The sequence below is a fragment of the Pseudophryne corroboree genome, chromosome 3, assembly GCF_028390025.1.
Source record: "Pseudophryne corroboree isolate aPseCor3 chromosome 3, aPseCor3.hap2, whole genome shotgun sequence".
Lineage (NCBI taxonomy): Eukaryota > Metazoa > Chordata > Amphibia > Anura > Myobatrachidae > Pseudophryne > Pseudophryne corroboree.
In genome coordinates, this window is record NC_086446.1 from 791,082,000 (window position 1) to 791,099,800 (window position 17,801).

Genomic DNA, 17,801 nt, shown 5'->3' on the forward strand with positions numbered 1-17,801 from the left:
ATCTTTCCTCTGGAAGTTAGGAGGTCAAAGGAAGGCTCCTTTGGATATCAGATTGGGAGACTCAGACAATGGATGCCAGCCTGCAGGGCTGTGGAGAAGTGTCAGGAAGGAGTTGTTTCCAGGGGCAGTGGACCAAGGAAGAAAGTTGCATGCCAATAAATATGTTGGAACTTCGGGCCATATATATGGCATTTATTCAGGCAAGGAATATACTTCTGAGAAACCAGTTCAAATCCGCTCAGACACTGCAATGGCAGTAGCGTACCTCAACCATCAAGGAAGAACTCACAGCCAAAACACAATGAAGAAGGTAAGTCACACCTTAAGGTGGGCAGAACTTCATTATCCAGCCTTGTCCGCAGTATTCATTCGGTATCCGGACTCCAGGTCGACACACCTTAGGTCAACATGGACAAAGGTCGACATGAGCAAGGTCGACATGAGAAAAGGTCGACATGAGTTTTTCACTTTTTTTTTTTTTTTTTTTTTACTTTTTCATACGTAACGATCCACATGGACTACGATTGGAATGGTAATCTGTGCCGAGCGAAGCGAGGCACATTGCCCGAAGCATGGCGAGCGAAGCGAGCCATGCGAGGGGACGCGGTGCACTAATTGGGGTTCCCGGTCACTCTACGAAGAAAACGACCAAACCCCCCCATAAAAACCCCATGTCGACCTTTTTCCACAGCGACATTGTTCATGTCGACATTTTTTCCATGTCGACATAAGGTGTGTCGACCAATTGGCGTCGACCTAAGGTGTGTCGACCTTTTTGTTGTCGACCTGGAGTCCCAGACTCTTTCATTCTGGGAGTCCTAAACTGGGAAGCAGATTTTCTCAGTCGACACGCCATTCATGCAAACGAATGGGCTTTACACCCCAAGGTCTTTCAAACTCTGGTAGATAATGGGAGTTACCGGAGATAGATATCATGGCATCCCATCAGAACAACAAAGTTTCCGCATATGGGTCAAGAACAAAGGATCCCAGAGTGACCTTTGTGGATGACTTGTCAACTTTTCGTCTGGCTCATGTATTTCCATCAATCGCCTTGTGATCCAGGGTGATGCAAAAGATAAGACAAGGTAAGGGTGCCGTGATACTAATAGCTCCGTCTTGATCTGGAAGACATTGGTACACAGATCTGCAGAGGATGTCGATGGATGCTTCATTCCTACTCCTTCAAAGTCCAGATCTACTGTATCAGTGTCCTGGTAATCACATACACCTGGATCGACTGTCTTTGACGGCATGGCTCTTAAGACTTCCATCCTGAAGGCTAGAGGATTCTCACAACAGGTAATTCAAACTATGCTCAGAGCAAGGAAACTTTCCTCAGCTCACATTTATCTCCAAATATGACAAGCCTATTTTCAATGGTGCAGTGGTCAAAAATTTGGACTTTGGTTTTCAGAGTTTCCAGAGTCTTAGCATTCCTTCAAGCATAAAGGCTCCTACCTTCCTACATAAAGGTTTATGGGTGGCTTCCTTGAGAGTACAAGTGTCAGCACTGACTGTATGGTTCCAAAAGAAAATTGCTAACCTGCAGGATGTGCAAACTTTTTTCCAGGGAATGTTGCACATTCAACCTCCTTTGTTCCTCCTACAGTGCCTTGGGAGTTAAGTCCTAAAAGCCCTTCAAGTTACCCCATTTGAACCACTAAAAAGAGTGGATCTTAAATGGTTGACAGCGAAAGTTCTCTTTCTACTGGCTATTGCTTCAGTCAGAAGAGTTTTCAGATTTAGGGGCATTGTTATGTCGTCCTCCTTTTCTGATTTTTTTATCCAGATAGAGCAGCTCTTAGAACCAAATCTGGGTATCTTCCTTAGGTGGTGTCTTGATTCCACCTTAACAAAGAAATTGTAGTCTCAGTCTTCCAGGGGCCGGACCTTTCTGTGGTAGATGCATCGTTGGACGTAGTCCGTGCCTTAAGGATCGTACCAGTGCCATCAGAAAGACAGACACTCTCTTCGTTCTCCATGGATTTCACAAGATAGGATAGCCTGCTGATAAGCAGACACTGGCAAGATGGCTTCGGATGAAAATTTCAGAAGCATACTCTCAAGCTGATCTCCCTGTTCCGGCTAATGTCTCTGCTCATTCTACTTGTAAGGTAGGTCCATTATAGGCAGCACATCATGGTGCTTCAGCGGAATAGATATGTTAGGTAGCCACATGGTCTTCATTAACACATTCATTAGACATTATACCTTTGATACCTTTGCCTCTCAGGACGCTGAATTCAGGCAAAGGATTCTCCTGTCCAATCAGGGGCGTCTCCACCACAAAGTTGCTTTGGGAAATCCCATTGTAATCCTGTGGATAACCTGTGGACCCTGCCAGAGAAATATTTGTTATGGTAAGAACATAGCGTTGATAACGGTATTTCTCCTAAGTCCACAGGATCCACAGGCATACCACCCTGAGGCACCTGATTTGAGGATCCTTTCACTCACTAACCTCTTCCTTCTTGTATGGAAGGGTGTGCATGTGTGTTCTTCTCGCCTAATTAGGGCTCTCTATGATGCTCTTTCCTTGAGCTTTGGACAAGCAACTGATTTGCCTGAGCCAGGAGGCGGGGATATATGGATGGGCCCGTTGCATGCTGGGAGGCCGAAAGCTTTGACCGATTGGTGCAAATCCGCTGTTGCGTCATTATATCCCAATTTTCTCCTGTGGACTTAGGAGAAATACCATTATCAACGGTAGGTTCTCACCATAATGAATATGTTTCACATCGCTGCTTCATTCACACATGCACAACAATGCAAGTAGTGCACAATAACGTGAATCAGGCTCTCAGTCACACATAGATGAACACGTCGCCCGCAAAATTGATCAGTGCAATCTAACAAAGTAATTTTGGCACTATGAATTGTTTCATTTTGCAAATAAAATTCACTGATTGAACAAGGTAGATGCTCGGCGTGGCCCAGTCACTCAGGACCTAGTGCGCTGAGATGGGCTTTTTTACTTGACTGAAGCAACAGTGCGTAAGGACACATCTGTAGCATCATCATCATCCATGACACAGGGTGACAAAGAGAACTATATATTTCACAGTTATGCATACACAATAATTACAGATTCTCGGCTTCACCCTCCCCCCTCAATCTTACAAATTGCGGTAAATTATGGGGAAGGAATAAATTAACCCAAATACACAGCACTATCAGGGATTTCGCTTTACCTGCCTGGAAGCAGGAGAAACAAAATCCCAGTAAGTGTCGTGTTTTTGCAGCCGCTAACGCGAAAACACATGGATCCGGTTTTTATCACGAAAACAGGTGCGATAAAAACATGGGGTCATTAAATAACCCCGGAAGAACAATAGTGGTAAAATGGGCTTTTACCGTGATTTTTACCACAAAAACAGATTGAGGGTAATTCATCGCCCCCCCCCCACCCCAAACCATTAATAAATCATTAGACGAAACAATCTGCATTCAAAAAATAATTTAAGAAAGTGGTAATAAAAATTGTAGGACACTTTATTACTTTGCTAAAAAAAGACAGTGAAATACAGTCTGGGTAGGCAGAGCTTCACCTGTCATACGCCAGTATTCTCCAGAGGTTTAAAAATGATTAGAATAATACAAAGAGGATATTTATTTATCAGTTTTTTATTATTCTTTCTATAACATACAATCATCTTTGTATTATTCTAATTACTTTGATACTGTACTTATAGTTCTATTATAATGATCATTTTTGAGTGTGCAAATATGGGGGGGGGTGTGATAGGTTTAGGCACTACCGGGGGAGGGTTAGGGTTAGGATGTGGAAAGTGGGGGTTAGATTTAGGCACTAAGAGGGAGGTTAGGGTTAGGCACTAAGGAGGGAGGGTTAGGCGTAGGCTGCGGAAAGGGGGGGGGGGGGGGGGGGTAGGTTTAGGCTCTAAGGGGAGAAGTTAGGTTTAGGCACTAAGGGGGGAGGGTTAGGCTGCGGAAAAGGGGAGGTTAGGTTTAGGCACTAAGGGAGGAGGTTGGGTTTAGGCACTAAGAGGGAGTATAGGGTTAGGCACTGAGGGAGGAGGTTAGGTTTAGGCACTAAGAGGGAGTATAGGGTTAGGCACTGAGGGAGGAGGTTAGGTTTAGGCACTAAGAGGCAGGTTAGGGTTAGTCACTAAGGGAGCAGGTTAGGTTTAGGCACTAAGAGGCAGGTTAGGGTTAGTCACTAAGGGAGGAGGTTAGGTTTAGGCACTAAGAGGGAGGTTAGGGTTAGGCACTAATGGGGGGAGGTTAGAGTTAGGCACTAAGGGGGAGGTTAGGGAAACCCAAAGGCTAAATATAGTATTAATGGCCTTATACTGGAAACTACTGAGGAGGAAAGGGATCTAGGAGTCACTACCTCAGGTGACTTAAAGGCAGGTAAGTAATGTAACAAAGCAATGAGGAGCAGCAGCAGAAAGAAATACCGTATATACTCGAGTATAAGCCGACTTTTTCAGCACTTTTTTTTGTGCTGAAAAAGCCACCTCGGCTTATACTCGAGTCAGTGCACAGGAGAGGCGCAGTGACAGGCAGAGCAGTGTGAAGGAGGGACACGGAGCGCACAGCGTGCGCCTCTCCTGTGTCCCTCCTACATCTCCGGTGGCAGCGGCGGGTCTATTAAAGGAAGTACCCGTTCATGACCTCTGATCACGAACCGGCACTTCCTTTAATAGACCCGCCGCGGCCGCCGGAGATGCAGGAGGGACACAGGAGAGGCGTGCGCTGTGCGCTCCGTGTCCCTCCTTCAGAAGACAGCGCGGGATCGACGGAGGGGTAAGTAACAGGCACTTGAGGAGCATATTTGGCACTTGGAGAGGGGGAATATGTGGCAGCATGAGGGGCATATCTGACAGCATGAGGGGGCATATCTGGCAGCATGAGGGGCATATCTGGCAGCATGAAGGGGCATATCTGGCAGCATGAGGGGGCATATGTGGCAGCATGAGGGGGCATATGTGGCAGCATGAGGGGCATATCTGGCAGCATGAGGGGGCATATCTGGCAGCATGAGGGGGCATATCTGGCAGCATGAGGGGGCATATGTGGCAGCATGAGGGGGCATATGTGGCAGCATGAGGGGCATATCTGGCAGCATGAGGGGCATATGTGGCAGCATGAGGGGCATATGTGGCAGCATGAGGGCACATCTGGCATATTTGGCATGAGGGGCATATTTGGCAGCATGGGGGCATATCTGGCACAATAGGCACTGTGGGGCATATCTGGCACATCAGGCACTGTGGGCATATCTGGCACTGTGGGGGCATATCTGGCAGTATGAGGGCATATCTGGCACTGCGGGGGCATATCTGGCAGTATGAGGGCATATCTGGCACTGTGGGGGCATATCTGGCAGTATGAGGGCAAATCTGGTACTGTGGGGGCATATCTGGCACTGAGGGCTGTGTACGGCTAGAGCTGCATTTCCCACCCTAGGCTTATACTCGAGTCAATAAGTTTTCCCAGGTTTTTGTGGTAGAATTAGGTGCCTCGGCTTATATTCGGGTCGACTTATACTCGAGTATATACGGTAAGTAATAATGCCACTCTATAGGTCATTGGTATGGCCTCATCTAGAATACTGTGTTCAAATCTTGAGGCCATATCTTCAAAAGGATATTAATACATTAGAGACTGTACAAAGAAGGGCAACTAAAATGGTGCATGGCCTACATCACAAAACATATCCAGAAAGACTAAGAAATCTCAATATGTATAGTGTGGAGCAGAGAAGGGAAAGTGGGGACATGATAGAAACTTTCAAAGTCCAGGAGGGAAACATTCTCCATATGAAGAGAAGCAATAGGACGCGAGGACATGCACTGAGACTGGAGGGGGGGGTTCAGGAGAAATATGAGGAAAAATTACTTCTCAGAAAGGGTAGTGGACAAGTGGAATAGCCTTCCATCAGAGGTGGTAGAGGCTAAGACAGTGGAGCAATTTAAACATGCATGTGATAGACATAAGGATATCCTTACACAGAAATAAGGATCAAATAAGTTTTGATATAAAAATATGGTTAAAAAAAAAGGGCAGACTAGATGGGCCAAGTGGTTCTTATCTGCCGTCAAATTCTATGTTTCTATATTTCTAATGTTTTGGGCTTGAATCTGAGAAGAAACAATGCAATTGCACGGAGCTATTCTACCTTGAGGTCATGTAGCTAGAGGTCCATGCTATTCTGAGTAGTGCGAATAGAGAATGGAAGCCTGGTTCTATCTGATCTGTTACTAATACTTATGATGACAGCAGCGGCTTTGGACAGGAAAACAGTGGGCAGAGCGGATTCCAACTTGAAGCCTGAATGGATCCTCATATTAGCCCAACGGAAACTGTCATTGGCAGGTCAGGCATCTACGGCATGATGCAGACCCTCCCACTTTGTGTCCAACCCAAAACCAGCCCCTGATCTATGTTAACATAGCACCAGTTGGCATTGGCAGGTGGAAACCGAATGTGTGGCTGCACATGCTATAGCCAGAAGGACAGGCATGTGCTTAAGCAGAAGGAGAGTCCATCTGATACCTTGAGTCTGATGTGTGGTAGAGAGCCACACTTGATCTTCTGACCATCAAAGAGGTACTGGCTAGTGGTGTCTATCAGCATATGTCGGCCTTAAGAAGAGCACAGTGTGTTTTGGAGATCAGTAATGGTGTTAATCAGAAAAGTAGCTCAAGTAGGAGAGTTTTGTTAGCAGGTTTGTGTAGTGACTATTATGTGCTTACTCAGCCCATGTGATCTAATATACCCAAGTCTTCTTTGTGGACAGAACGATCAGTCTGGTGCTAGCCTGTGATCAACAGAGTAACCCTCCCCATCTCTGTGTTAGACTGAGCCTGGTATTCAGAAGCAAAGCGGCTTAATGCACTTGTTGGACCCACCCAAAATGTGCGTACCCCAACTACACATTTTGCAGTTGGGACATATACATAAAGGTATCTTTTGGATTTTCTACCATCAAGAAAAAATGCGTACCACAACTCACTGAATATGTAGATATTAGACTCCTATCATGGTATCTTTATCCACGGTCACAGGAAATTCATTCAACACAGGATACACGAAAAAAACAGGAAAGGGTTCCTCTTTGTTTGATTAAAACAGAGGATTTATTTCCCAAATACATCCAAAAAACAGAAAAAAAATTCTTCTTAAAAATATAATAAGCAGCAGAATAAAAATAGCAGAATAAAAGTGGATCCAATTCTGATAGTCCAAAGCTACTCACAGTACCATTTGGTACTGTGAGTAGCTTTGGACACCTTTATGTATATGTCCCAACTGCAAACTGTGTAAGTTGGGGTACGCATCTGACAGATTTAAAGATTTGAAAAGATACCTTTATGTGATTTATCATCATTTCACCATTAACATCGGGATCACCGTATGGTTCTACGAGAGGAGGAAGAACAAATCAGAGAAACCCCTAAGTTGCCATACGAAGGATACATCGTCTCCTCGATAACAAAAGGGATGTATTCCATGTAATAAATAATTTTTGCGCCCTGTACATAGAGATACCACCCCATATATACCAAATAGAATATCAAAATTGGTTCAGTACTTTTTGAGTTAATCTGGAACGAACAAACAGATGAACTACTGTATTCAAAAATGGCTCATTTGGACTAGGTAACCTATCAACTATATACAAAAAACGCCTTCTCTGCAAAAAACACCTTCTCTGTGGCACCTAGGTGCACCAAGGTTTATTAGCATAAGCCCTTCATCTATTGTTCTCAGCTGCAATACAATACAGAGAGAACAATACAGCAGGGGATTAAGTCATTACAGCTGGGGATTAAGTCCGACTGCCCTGGCTCAGTTATTCCTATTAAAGGGATAGATGATCAGGGCTCCATCTGTATGTATTGATTTGGTTTACAAACCATTTTCCTGAGGTTGTTGCAGAACAGATTTAATGTGGGAGTGATGTCATGTTTATAAAAAACGCAGTTTAAATCATACTTGGCTACTTTCCGGGAAGTTGCGGGAGACACACGATGTTTTGTGTTGTCCCCCATATGTGGCTAGTGCTATGTGGGCCCCTATACTATAAGCCCTACTGTCTCTCTAAATATATAAAAGTATAAAAATTGCACAAGTGTGTGAGTAAAATAGAAATATAGTGTATTCCTTATGATTTATGCCAGTCTCTGTGGCTGCTCATTTTTGTGTGGTCATGATGATGGGCCTTTTTGTATCTGGAGACCTGAGGCTGTAGCTCCATCTGGACCATTGTTAGTCTAGCCCTGGGGCCAGTAGATTCACTTTGTTGGGGAGTTTGACGCTTTGTCAACCATAATGGGAATAAATCTAGTATTCTCCCCATAGGGGGGTCCCTGATTGCCTCACGCCTTATCTTTCATTGTAGTGGTCTCCATATGTAAAATACTTTGACTGTGGTTTTTGTGAACCCGTATGTACTGTATGTGAAGTCTGTGCGGGTAACTGGTGGACTATGTGTATATTTGGCTGGTCTGTGGGATTCAGTGAGATGAAGTAGTAAGGAACAATCCCTGACCGGTGGGTCAAACCCGGGCCTCGGCAGTGGGAGTCGTATCCTGACCACTGGATCACCAGGGACTTGGTGTTGATAGCAGGATGGTGAATGTGTTGATGAGAACGAACTAGATATACTGTCACAGGAGTAGGTGTTTGTGTACTCAAGGTTACTATGAAATAGGTTCTCTGGAGTTGTGCAGAACTGGGAGGAGAGATGAAGATGTTGAACCGGACTGGCTACCGGTGAGACTGAGAACCGGGCTGGTTACCGGTGAGACTGAGAACCAGGCTGGTTACTGGCGAGACTGAGAACCGAGCTGGTAACTGGTGAGACTGAGAACCACACTATGAACCAGGCTGGGTACCGGTATAACTGGAAAGCAGCTGTATGTAGAACAATGACTGTGACTTTAAAATGAGACTGAAGAATACCGTGACTGTGTCTTTAAGACGAGACTGAAGAATACTGCGGCTGTGTCTTTAAGACGAGACTGAAGAATACTGCGGCTGTGTCTTTAAGACGAGACTGAAGAATACTGCGGCTGTGTCTTTAAGACGTGACTGAAGAATACTGCGGCTGTGTCTTTAAGACGAGACTGATACTGGATATAACTGGTAACACAACTGTAATCCAGACTGGGTAGCAAAAGAGCAGAGTTTTACAGGAACCAAAGTAAAAGTGTTACCTCTTAGGGAGCTCAGCTTCTAAGCTCACACTGAACTGTGTGACACAAGGAACTGGCCACTTCTGTAACACAAGTCTCTTTACTTTTCCTTCCTGATCCTTGGTGATTGGTGAACAGGGTCAGATGATTCAGGAAGTCTCAGGCTGGCACAGGATTGGATAGCTCCGGTCAGGTGATCAGACCCTCTCATGTCAATACTTCAGGTTAGGCTCTTATGTGGAGTGAGGCCTAGTAGGCTGGAAAAACACTGAAGCCTAAACTCCTAAAATGAGTAGAGGATGCTGGCTTTTAGGCACAAACACCAGAGAGCCGACACAGTGGAGAATGTATCTGGTGACCACTGGAGTCAGAGAGGCATATAGTATAAGTACAACAATGACTGATGTGTAGGCACAGCATAGAAAGACTTGTTGAATTCAGATTTCACACAGAAGGTTAATCATCACAGGAGGAACTTGTTACCTTTCACCTTCCAGGCAGAGAACTCAGCACTTAGGAAACTCATGGTACTGGCAAGCTGTTTATCCCAGTGAGCAGAAAGATGCAGGATCCAGGACAGATGGCAGAGGTAAGTCACCAAATATGAGAACTACAGTCAGGATCATGACACTTGGCTTCCGCTGACAGTGATGCGTGAGGGTAACATGGTTAAAATGATCCTACAGACTCAATTCGCCGACATTTTCCCCCAGGCCCCAATAGTTATTCCCGTCTATATTTTCTGGAAAATTGACCAGCTCCTGTTGTCTCCTGTCCAGGGGTAGAAATGGACTGCGGTCAATCTACACATGCTGCGTTGACCTAGGGATTGAGGTGGTCTTTCCCTGCACAGTCTCAAGTTATAAAATATTGCAGCATCTTAGACTGTGAGTGGTGGACCTGGGCTGCAATAACCTGCATCATCATCAGTTGGTGAAGGGTTTGTGTCAGTTGACTTCTCTGCTTCAGACACTTCTATGTGAACACTGCCTTTGGATTTCTGCTTGGCCCATGCATGTTACTGGACACTGCCATTGGATTGGTGCTTGGCCTGGACCTTGCATGAACTGGACACTGCCTTTGGATTGCTGCTTGGCCTGGACCTTGCATGGACTGGACACTGCCTTTGGATTGCTGCTTGGCCTGGTACTGGACACTGCCTTTGGATTGCTGCTTGGCCTGGTACTGGACACTGCCTTTGGATTGCTGCTTGACCCTTTCATGTTACTGGACACTGCCTTTGGATTGCTACATGGCCTGGCCTTTTCATGTTACTGGACACTGCCATTGGATTGCTGCTTGGCCTGGACCTTGCATGTTACTGGACACTGCCATTGGATTGCTGCTTGGCCTGGACCTTGCATGTTACTGGACACTGCCTTTGGATTGCTACTTGGCCTGGCCTTTTCATGTTACTGGACACTGCCATTGGATTGCTACTTGGCCTGGCCTTTTCATGTTACTGGACACTGCCATTGGATTGCTGCTTGGCCTGGACCTTGCATGTTACTGGACACTGCCATTGGATTGCTGCTTGGCCTGGACCTTGCATGTTACTGGACACTGCCTTTGGATTGCTACTTGGCCTGGCCTTTTCATGTTACTGGACACTGCCATTGGATTGCTGCTTGGCCTGGACCTTGCATGTTACTGGACACTGCCATTGGATTGCTGCTCGGCCTGGACCTTGCATGTTACTGGACACTGCCTTTGGATTGGTGCTTAGATCTGACCCTTTCATGTAACTGGACACTGCCTTTAGATTGCTGCTTGGCCTGGACCTTGCATGAACTGGACACTGCCTTTGGATTGCTGCTTGGATCTGACCCATGGATATTACTGGACACTGCCATTGGATTGCTGCTTGGATCTAGATATAGGTCTACAGGGTATACTAATTACTTACTAACATCCATTGCATTCCCAGGCTTACTGTGTAATCCAGTTCTGTACAGAACTCTGCATTGCTTCTTCTTGTTACACCAAGTGAAATACAACTATCTAATCGCGCGCCAGTAAGATAATATAACCCTTACAAATCTGCGGCATGCCAGAATCTGTACTCTGTGTATAAATACTGTGAAGCTCCCCCATCGCTTCCTGGTCTGCGGACGAGGCAGCAGATGGGGCGCAGTCTACAAGTACTGTAAGTGGAATATTATCCTGGGACATCTCCGCTACAAGAAATGCAGGATGTAGATAAGAAAGCCCACAGTGTGTAACTTCTTATGTCTTACAAGCATGCTTCTTAATAAGATCCAGGGGAATTTCCGTTCATGTTCTTGCATGCCATTAGCAGTTGAGCAGATGTTCATCCTGCACTGGTTATACTTGTACACTGTGTCTCAGCCTCTGCTGGCTTCTGTGGGATGTCTATTAGTCTGCAGGTAAAGTTTCCGACTCATTTGTTAATGAGCCTCTTCTCTTGTGTTTTATACTTGTTAAGCCACGTTGTTATCCTTGGCTGGAACATTTACAAGGTACTACAGGAGACATTAGCACAAACGTGTTGTCAGCCTTCCAACGGCTTTCACTTATTGTTGTATTGACTTTCAAACTTTACTTTGTGGTTTCAACCATGTCTTTATATCATCATTGGGAGCTGTTTTCCTTCCCCTGGAAAAGGACACCTTGCTGCTTTTGCATCCATAACAGAGTGAATAGTAGAGTCGTATCATATGACAGGGTGACTCAAACAAATAATTGTGCTGGATTATGGTGGTCATTCCGAGTTGTTCGCTAGCAGATTTTGTTCGCAGCGCAGCGATCTGGCAAAAAAAAATGGCACTTCTGCGCATACGGTGCAGTGCGCACGTGCGTTGTACTATTACAACGAACAATGTAGTTTCAAGGTCTAGCGAAGCTTTTCAGTCGCACTGGTGGCCGCAGAGTGATTGACAGGAAGAGGGCGTTTCTGGGTGTCAACTGACCGTTTTCAGGGAGTGTTCGAAAAAACGCAGGCGTGCCAGCAAAAACGCAGGCGTGGCTGGGCGAACGCAGGGCGTGTTTGTGACATCAAAACAGGAACTGAACAGTCTGAAGTCATCGCAAGCGCTGAGTAGGTCTGAAGATACTCTGAAACTGCACATTATTTTTTTGTAGCCGCTGTGCGATCCTTTCGTTCGCACTTCTGCTAAGCTAAAATACACTCCCAGTGGGAGGCGGCATAGCGTTTGCACGGCTGCTAAAAATGCTAGCGAGCGAACAACTCGGAATGACCACCTATGTAAAGACATGGCTAAAAAACACAAAAGCAAGTCCTAATAATAATAATAATAATAATAATAATAAGTGATATATTTAAGGTAGATGTCAGAAGAGCTTGTAAGATCCAAAAAAGGAAAGTTATACTGAATTGGAAATATACCATTTCATAATCAATATAATTCTTTCTACTTTTTTTTTTTAAATTGAGAATTATCAAGTATTTAACGTTTCAGGCTTTAATTTTATTTGGCTAGTGTGAGCCCCTGTGTTACAGTTCAATGAGATCTACAGTAGATAGGTTTCTGAAAAGCCATTGCTGTAGGTGGAATTGTCTAATTGACACTTAAAGTCCAGTTTATCATTAGTAATTGCTGTGCGTCTGTAAAAATTGATAGGTATCACTGCAAAATCACTTGAGCAAGCCCATGTTCAGTGAAACCCATATCCCAGATCAGTGTGAACACGAGGTAGAGAAAATTAGAAGGTACTTGAAGACTCAGGCCGATGGGGGATGGTATTATGGGATCGGACTGCAGACAGGAAAACTGTTTTTTTTTTCTTGTAACTAAGCTCCAATGGAAAGTCTATAAAAAAGATGGAGGTTTTCCAGGGCATTCATATCCTCAAATCGAAATGTGTCAGATGTATCTGTGAGTTGGTTCCTTAATTGGTATTTTTCAATGCAGAACCTGAAAATATAAAAAAGACCAAATCGTGCACAATGCGTGATGTTTAAAAAACATCTAAAAATAAATAAAAAAATAAGTAAAGCCCTCTTCAGAGATACAACTTGGACCACTTCATCTTTGTCAGCCGGTGGTTGTTATAGAACAATATAAGACGTGATTCTAAATCCTTATCATTCTTCTCATCAATGAAGTCATTGCGGACCGATGGTCAGGATGCCCCAAGAAAAAGAAAGCAAATTAATAATGCACACTGCTTGAGAATATTCATTATGCACTGGTGCTAATTTGCACTCACTTTTATTAAGAAAAAGCCATACCTGATGAAGCAGGCAGAGGTCGTAGAAACGCGTTGCTAGCATGAGCGGAGAAGTACAGTACTTCATTACTTTTTTTATTTATTCTATAGTTGTATTATACATGAAACTTTAAACATTCGCTCCACAGCCTTCACTCCAGAATACAATATTTGCAGCACATACAGAGTGGGAGATTGGGCAATTGTACATACACAGTGAGGGTCAGAGCTAAATCTGGAATACAGCAGACTTGCAGACTTTTTCCTGGGATGTAGTCAAAGGTTTGACAGTCAATTCTTAGACATCAAAATGTTGACATGAACACAGTGTCGACAAGGTCATAAGGTCAGCAATTAAAATGTAGATACAGTCAAAATGTTGACACTGAATAAATATACCATACTGTGCAAATGTTTTAGGCAGGTGTGGAAAAAATACTGCAACGTAAGAATGCTTCCAAAAATAGAAGTGTTAATAGTTTATTTTTATCAATTAACGAAATGCAAAGTGAATGAAAGGAAGAGAAATCTAAATCAAATCAATATGTGGTGTGACCACCATTTGCCTTCAAAATAGCATCAATTCTTCTAGGTACACTTGCACAAAGTCAGGGATATTGTAGGATTATATTCAAGTGTATGATTAACCAATCTTACCAAACAGGTGATAATGATCATCATTTTCACATGTAGGTTGAAACACAGTTATTAACTGAAACAGAAACAGCTGTGTGGGAGGCTTAAAACTGGGTGAGGAACAGCCAAACTCTGCTAGAAAGGTGAGGTTGTGGAAGACCGTTTCATGTCACAGGTCATACACCATTGCAAGACTGAGCACAGCAACAAGACAAAAGGTAGTTTTACTGCATCAGCAAGGTGTCTCCCAGGAAAAGATTTCAAAGTAGACTGGGGTTTCAAGATGTGCTATTCAAGATCTTTTGAAGAAGCACAAAGAAAATAGCAACGTTGAAGACTGTAGACGCAGTGGCCGACCAAGGAAACTTAGTGCATCATAAAAGACATATCATGCTTACTTCCCTTTGAAATTGGAAGATGTCCAGCAGTGGCATTAGCTCAGAACTGGCAGAAACCAGTGAGACCAAGGTACATCCATCTACTGTCCGGGTAAATCTGGCCAGAAGAGGTCTTCCTGGAAGAATTGCGGCCAAAAAGCCACACCTTTGAAACAAGGCCAGCGACTCAACTATGCATGAAATATTTGCCTGTAACAGAAGGCAGTTTATTCGCCGAAGGGCTGGAGAGATACAATAATGAGTGTCTGCAGGGAACAGTGAAGCATGGTGGAGGTTCCTTGCAAGTTTGGGGCTGCATTTCAGCAATGGAGTTGGGGATTTTGTCAGGATTAATGGTATCCTCAATGCTGAGAAGTACAGTCAGGTACTTATCCATCGTCCAATACCATCAGGGAGGAGTCTGATTGGTTCCAAATTTATTCTGCAGCAGGACAACGACTCTAAACAAACAGCCAATGTCATTAAGTACTATCTTCAGTGTAAAGAAGAACAAGGAGTCCTGGAAGTAATAATATGGCCACCATAGAGCCCTGATCTCAACATCATTGAGTCTGTCTGAGATTACATGAAGACACAGAAGGGTTTGAGCAAGCCTACATCCACAGAAGATCTGTGGTTAGTTCTCCAAGATGTTTGGAACAACCTCCCTGCAGAAGAGCCTGAGGGCAGCCCAGTGTCTCCAGGAGAGCTGGGCATGCCCCCAGATTGATGAAAACATGGGCATGCCACAAGGCCATACCATCCCAGTGAAAACATGCCCCCTTTTTGGATGCGTGCGACTTCAGCGCGTGAGGGACCCCAAATATACACTAGAAAAGGTTGGGAGGGTATGGTGTAACTACACATGCCAGTATACAATACATGTCCACAGTTGTGCTGTTATTACATGCTAACACTGAGACAGGGCATGCTGGCATGTATAGTGCCACACCTGCTAGACTGTGACAGGATGGAATAGCGCTGCGCATACACAGATACCATAATGTCACCCATGCATTCTGATTCCCTTAATATCTCAGAATAACATTTATTGTCGCCGTCCCCTGCTAAGGAACCCTGCGCTGTCTCACTACCCGCCCATTATATGACACAATTCAGTAACTCAAATTACCATTGCGCTAAATCCCATCACAGTAGTGCCAATCCCCATCATGTCAGCGCTAATCCCTATAACGTTAGCGATAAACCCCATCATGTCAGATCTAATCTCCATCATGTCAGCGCTAATCCCCATAATGTTAGCGCTAATCCCGATCATGGTAGCGCTAATCTCATCATGGTAGCGCTAATCCCCATCATGGTAGCGCTAATCTCCATCATGTCAGCGCTAATCCCCATAATGTTAGCGCTAATCCCCATCATGTCAGCGCTAATCCCCATAATGGTAGCGCTAATCCCCATAATGTTAGCGCTAATCCCCATAATGGTAGCGCTAATCCCCATCATGTCAGATCTAATACCCATCATGTCAGCGCTAATCCCCATCATGTCAGCGCTAATCCCCATAATGGTAGTGCTAATCACCATCATGGTAGCGCTAATCCCCATCATGGTAGCGCTAATCCCCAAAATGCCACCGCTATACCCCATAATGGTAGTGCTAATCCCCATCATGTCAGCGCTAATCCCCATAATGTTAGCGCTAATCCCGATCATTGTAGCGCTAATCTCATCATGGTAGCGCTAATCCCCATCATGGTAGCGCTAATCTCCATCATGGTAGCGCTAATCCCCATCATGTCAGCGCTATACCCCATAATGGTAGTGCTAATCCCCATCATGGTAGCGCTAATCCCCATCATGTCAGATCTAATCCCCATCATGTCAGCGCTAATGCCCATCATGTCAGCGCTAATCCCCATCATGTCAGCGCTAATGCCCATCATGTCAGCGCTAATCCCCATAATGGTAGTGCTAATCCCCATCATGGTAGCGCTAATCCCCATCATGGTAGCGCTAATCCCCATAATGTCAGCGCTAATCCCCATCATGGTAGCGCTAATCTCCATCATGGTAGCGCTAATCCCCATCATGTCAGCGCTAATCCCCATCATGTCAGCACTAATCCCCATAATGTTAGTGCTAATCCCCATCATGGTAGCGCTAATCCCCATAATGTCAGTGCTAATCCCCATCAATCCCCATAATGTTAGCGCTAATCCCCATAATGTAAGCGCTAATCCCCATAATGTCAGCACTAATCCCCATAATGTAAGCGCTAATCCCCATCATGGTAGTGCTAATCCCCATAATGTCAGCACTAATCCCCATCATGGTAGCGCTAATCCCCATAATGTCAGCGCTAATCCCCATAATGTTAGCTCTAACCCCCATCATGGTAGCGCTAATCCCCATCATGGTAGCGCTAATCCCCATTTTATCAGCGCTAATCCCCATCATGGTAGTGCTAATCCCCATCATGGTAGCGCTAATCCCCATTTTATCAGCGCTAATCCCCATCATGTTAGCGCTAATCCCCATCATGGTAGCGCTAATCCCCATCATGGTAGCGCTAATCCCCATCAAGTCAGCGCTAATCCCCATAATGTTAGCGCTAATCCCCATCATGGTAGCGCTAATCCCCATAATGTTAGCGCTAATCCCCATAATGTTAGTGCTAATCCCCATAATGTTAGTGCTAATCCCCATCATGGTAGCGCTAATCCCCATCATGGTAGCGCATTTTGAATGTCTTAAGTAATATACCCAACCCATTTTCCCCCAATGTGCCCACTTACACGGGCAATACAGAGATTGGCACTAGAGGCAGAAGGTGGAGACCAGTGGGATAATTACAGTGAGAGCAGTGCTGGCATCAGCTGTGGGCAGGGATTTCTACAGTAAGTGGAAACTGTTGCTTATTGATTCCAAGGTGAATGTAATGTTACCACCTGGCTGCCATGGCAAATTTGCTTTTCATTTCCAAGCTATTTGATTGGAGTAGTTTACCGCGTGATCTTGCCTGCTGTGCACATTGGCAATTGCCCTGGGGTGATCCTCCTCGTAAGTCATGGAGAGTTTATTAGGACCATGGCAACACTACAGGCTCTTGAAAAAGGTTTTCTGAGACCCACCAAAATGTCGGCTTTCACAAAACATTCTGATCCGTTCGCACACAGCGGTTTTTCGCTACTGTGCGAATGGGTGCGGAATGCGCATGCAACGGAAGTGGTCGCAGCGGCGACCACTAAGAAGATTGACAGGAAGGAGACGTGGATGGGTGGATCCGGACCGTTGGAGAGCGTTTTCGGGGAGTGGTGAGTAAAACGCAGGCATGTCCAGGACAACGGAGGGCGGTGGAGTGACGTCAAAGCCGTCATCGCTGGATCCATCGCACAGGATAAGTATGTCCAGGGCTGCTCTACTTCTGCTTGAAATTTTTTTATCTTAGCAGGGCTGCACAAGTGAT

At 44.9% G+C, this 17,801-nt stretch overlaps 1 protein-coding gene across 1 annotated transcript in view; it reads left to right on the forward strand.

Moving 5' to 3' along the window:
• Positions 1–17,801, forward strand: part of LOC135057441 (VPS10 domain-containing receptor SorCS1-like) — a 675,310-nt gene that overhangs the window by 623,470 nt on the left and 34,039 nt on the right. The window lies entirely within an intron of this gene.